The sequence below is a fragment of the Homarus americanus genome, unplaced genomic scaffold, assembly GCF_018991925.1.
Source record: "Homarus americanus isolate GMGI-L3 unplaced genomic scaffold, GMGI_Hamer_2.0 scaffold3150, whole genome shotgun sequence".
In the NCBI taxonomy this organism is placed as follows: Eukaryota; Metazoa; Arthropoda; class Malacostraca; order Decapoda; family Nephropidae; genus Homarus; species Homarus americanus.
The window spans coordinates 1-5,000 of NW_024716129.1; the positions used below are offsets into that span (position 1 = coordinate 1).

At 52.9% G+C, this 5,000-nt stretch overlaps 1 non-coding gene across 1 annotated transcript; it reads left to right on the plus strand.

Annotated features, from left to right (window-relative positions):
- Positions 1-4,405: 4,405 nt before the first annotated feature.
- Positions 4,406-4,569, plus strand: LOC121858055. The gene has a single exon (XR_006087342.1). It is a non-coding gene; the product is annotated as a 5.8S ribosomal RNA (ribosomal RNA).
- Positions 4,570-5,000: the final 431 nt, after the last annotated feature.

Consider the following 5,000-nt stretch of genomic DNA (forward strand, 5'->3'; position numbering starts at 1 on the left):
AAATAGTCTCATGGGGTCAGAGGAATGGCGGTGGAGCGCGAACAGTCGGGTTTTAACCTTGCCTAACAAACGATCAAACAACTTCCACTCTCGAGGTGCGGTACGGTGACCGTCCTATCGTCCGCTCTTGTATGCTGGATTGCACTATTTCACTATATTAAGGGGAGAGGGTGCCTTCACACACATATTCGATGTGAAATATCTTCCGCCCCCCAGCGGAGCGCTTCGGCGCCTCTGCGAAGCAAAACGCGGCATTCAAAAACAACAACCAAAATTGCCGTCGATTTCCTCTCCCTGCCCTGCAATGGCTGGAGCAGAAGGAGAGCGAGAGAGAGAATAGTCTCATTGGGTCAGAGGAATGGCAGTGGAGCGGGCTAATGGCGAGTAGGCTCGAGATCTATCAATTACACTAGCCAGGTCGCTCTCCCTATTGAACATTATTACTCTCTCACGTCGCCACTGCGGTTTCCGCGACAGCAGCAGCATCATCATGATGTTGCATCCACCAATTAGTCCGGAACCGGGTTATTCGGCTGTCTGCTAACAGTCCGGTTTTAACCTTACCCAACATCCACTCTCGAGGTGCGGTACGGTGAATGTCCTATCGTCCGACCTTGTATGCTGGATTGCACTATTTCACTATATTAAGGGGAGAGGGTGCCTTCACACACATATTCGGTGTGAAATATCTTCCGCCCCCCAGCGGAGCGCTTCGGCGCCTCTGCGAAGCAAAGCGCGGCATTCAAAAACAACAACCAAAATTGCCGTCGCTTCCCTGCCCTGCAGTGGCTGGAGCAGAAGGAGAGAGAGAGAGAGAGATTTTAGTCTCATTGGATCAGAGGAATGGCAGTGGAGCGGGCTTATGGCGAGTAGGCTCGCGCTCTATCAATTACACTTGCCAGGTCTCTCTTCCGTTTGGACATTATTTACTCCGTCTCTCTCTCTCTCTCTCGGCGCACACGTCGCCACCCTACTAGTTTCCGTCACAGCATATGCTGCGGCCTTTCAGTCCGGAACGGGGCTCCCCTTCGCCTTGCTGTCTGCCCAACTTAGCGGACTTGCGTTGGCTGATCACCCCGTCTTCGCGTCTGTGCCGGCCTTCAATGCAGCGCCCAACCGTCTCTTGACCGAGATTCATTGTACTATTCCACGCGCAAACGGCTACCCTAAATGTGCATAGACAACGCTCATGGTTCAACACGACCAGGGCGCAGTCTGGGAGCCGAGTATACTAAAAAGAGAGTTTAGCAGCCAAAACTCGTCAAAGCACACGTTGGGTTACCCCATCACCTAACAACGATGATGGCGGTTCCCACCCGTGAAATACACAACCTAACCAATATTGGGCGACGATGGCGCTCATGAGCCCACGTCCCCACAAACAGTAAGAGAAAGAGAGAGAGGAGGAGATTGGCCAATGTGCGGTCCCTCGCCCAATGTCTTATGCCTCGCTGGGGCAAAGAGAAGAGGAGCGGATAAGGGAGGAGATTGGCCAACGTGCGGTCCCTCGCCCAATGTCGGCTGCCTCGCTGGAGCTGGGTAAAGAGGAGAGGAGCGGATAAGGGAGGAGATTGGCACACACGGTGGCGCTGCCGGCGCCGAGGATAGCAAGAGAAGGTGCAGTTTGATCGGATCATCTGGTTTGCTATTTCTCTAAGGCCAACGTGCGGTCCCTCGCCCAATGTCGGCTGCCTCGCTGGGGCAAAGAGAAGAGGAGAGGATAAGGGAGGAGATTGGCACACACGGTGGCGCTGCCGGCGCCGAGGATAGCGAGAGAAGGTGCAGTTTGATCTGATCATCTGGGTTGCTATTTCTCTAAGGCCAACGTGCGGTCCCTCGCCCAATGTCTTCTGCCTCGCTGGGGCAAAGAGAAGAGGAGCGGATAAGGGAGGAGATTCGCCAACGTGCGGTCCCTCGCCCAATGTCGGCTGCCTCGCTGGAGCTGGGGCAAAGAGGAGCGGATAAGGGAGGAGATTGGCACACACGGTGGCGCTGCCGGCGCCGAGGATAGCAAGAGAAGGTGCAGTTAGATCTGATCATCTGGTTTGCTATTTATCTAAGGCCAACGTGCGGTCCCTCGCCCAATGTCTTCTGCCTCTCTCTCAATCTCACTATTTTTGCCGCCGTGATAGGCGCCGCCAACAGCAGCAGCTACCTGGTTGATCCTGCCAGTAGTCATATGCTTGTCTCAAAGATTAAGCCATGCATGTGTAAGGACAAGCCGATTTAAGGCGAAACCGCGAATGGCTCATTAAATCAGCTATGTTTCATTGGATCTGTAAACCCACTTACTTGGATAACTGTGGCAATTCTAGAGCTAATACATGCAATTGGTCTCTGACCGCAAGGGAAGAGCGCTTTTATTAGTTCAAAACTGGTCGGGCCCCGGTCCGTAACCCACCTGTGGTGAATCTGAATAACTTCGGGCTGAGCGCACGGTCTCCGCACCGGCGCCGCTTTTTTCAAGTGTCTGCCTTATCAGCTTTCGATTGTAGGTTATGCGCCTACAATGGCTATAACGGGTAACGGGGAATCAGGGTTCGATTCCGGAGAGGGAGCCTGAGAAACGGCTACCACATCTAAGGAAGGCAGCAGGCACGCAAATTACCCACTCCCGGCACGGGGAGGTAGTGACGAAAAATAACGATAGAGTCTCATCCTAGGCCTCGCAATCGAATGAGTACACTTTAAATCCTTTTAACGAGCATCCATTGAGGGCAAGTCTGGTGCCAGCAGCCGCGTAATTCCAGCTCCAATAGCGATATTAAAGTTGTTATGTTAAAAGCTCAGAGGTTGATCTGAAGTTCGGACCGTACTGCACCGCCTGCAGCTTACTTTCGTCACGCCCGAATACGCCTCTGCCGCTCAGCCGCACGTGATGTTTTGTCGAGTGTCCCGAAAATGGAGAGTTTACTTTGAAAAATTAGGAGTGCTCAGAGCAGGCTATTTGAATGGCCCGAATGGTGATGCATGAATACGGAATAGGACCGGTTCTATTTTGCTGGTTTTCGAACCAGAGGTAACAGACTAATCGGAACAGGCGGGGTATCTGTATTGCGACGCCAGGTGAAATTTCGGACCGTCGCAAGACGAACTGATTGCGAAAGCATTTGCTGCTGATGTTTTCTATTAATCAAGAACGAAAGTTAGAGGTTCGAAGGCGATCAGATACCGCCCTAGTTCTAACCATAAACGATGCTAACTAGCGATCCGCCGGCGTTATTCCCATGACCCGGCGGGCAGCTTCCGGGAAACCAAAGTCTTTGGGTTCCGGGGGAAGTATGGTTGCAAAGCTGAAACTTAAAGGAATTGACGGAAGGGCACCACCAGGAGTGGAGCCTGCGGCTTAATTTGACTCAACACGGGAAACCTCACCAGGCCCAGACACCGGAAGGATTGACAGATTGAGAGCTCTTTCTCGATTCGGTGGGTGGTGGTGCATGGCCGTTCTTAGTTGGTGGAGCGATTTGTCTGGTTAATTCCGATAACGAACGAGACTCTGGCCTACTAAGTAGTCGACGGATCTCCAGAAAATGGTGTCCAGTTCGCAACTTCTTCTTAGAGGGATAAGCGGCACTTCTAGCCGCACGAGATTGAGCAATAACAGGTCTGTGATGCCCTTAGATGTTCTGGGCCGCACGCGCGCTACACTGAAGGGATCAACGAGTTTTCCCCCTCCGAGAGGAGCGGGTAACCCGTTCAAAGCCTTTCTTGATAGGGATTGGGGCTTGCAATTGTTTCCCATGAACGAGGAATTCCCAGTAAGTGCAAGTCATCAGCTTGTGCTGACTACGTCCCTGCCCTTTGTACACACCGCCCGTCGCTACTACCGATTGAATGATTTAGTGAGGCCTTCGGACTGGCGCTCTTGGATTGTCGGCCCCGTTGCCCGCGAGGGTTTTCTGGGGTCGTCGCCTCGAGCTGACGGAAAGATATCCAAACTTGATCATTTAGAGGAAGTAAAAGTCGTAACAAGGTTTCCGTAGGTGAACCTGCGGAAGGATCATTAACAGAGAGAAAGAGAACGGGGCGCTCTTAAAACTACTACTACTCTCCTGATTTGGGCGGTCTCGGGCTCTGCTCTGGCAACTCCAGCAGCGAAAGAGGACAATCCCGGCCCCCGCACCAAAAATAGGTACCACCACGCTGTAGGTGGACCACACTCGGGCGAGAGCGCGAAGACCGGAGGAGGAGGACGGACGGGGCTTTGGACGGCTGCCCGTCCGTTCCTTACTACCGGCGAATAAGCCTCTTGACCCAAAAAGAGTGAAATTCAAGTGTCAAAAAACAACAACAAGCCGTCCGGCCAAACCCAAACCACAAACTTGGGCTATGTCTGTCAAACCCTTTCATTGAGACTCGACCTGTGATGGTTAGTCGCAAAAAGACCAAATGGCAAATACACAACTCTTAACGGGGGATCACTCGGCTCGTGGGTCGATGAAGACCGCAGCAAACTGCGTGTCGGCATGTGAATCGCAAGAATACCAGATACATCGACAAGTTGAACGCATATTGCGGCGGCGGCAGCCATATGAGCTTGTCGCCGCCACTCCTCTACGAGGGTCGGAAATATACATCCATCGGTTGCTGCGAGTTCGGTACCTGCTGACTGTCTCCCCGACACGAGGGTAACCCGAACCGAGCTTCCGCCTTGGGGTTTAATCGCCCGCGCCTTGCGCGAGGCGTGCCCTTAAAAACAAGCAAGCCTATCACTAGCAAGTCCATGGACTTGGCGCACCCACATTCAACCACAACAAAGCGACAGTTGTCGCCCTCGCAAATAACTGGAGGCGGCGCTCTTTTGCCTGCTGTCCACAGAGACACGAATGGCCGTCGGCCGCTCATGGCTGATGCTGCACATGTTCTAAGAGGCACTCCATCCCACGAAGAGGAAACGAAACCGGTCGGATATCTTTTAAGTAAGCCCCGCCGGAATTTCGTCTATCACCTCGAAAAGAGTGCTTGGCATGCATTGCAGTGGAACCTAAATTGATGAG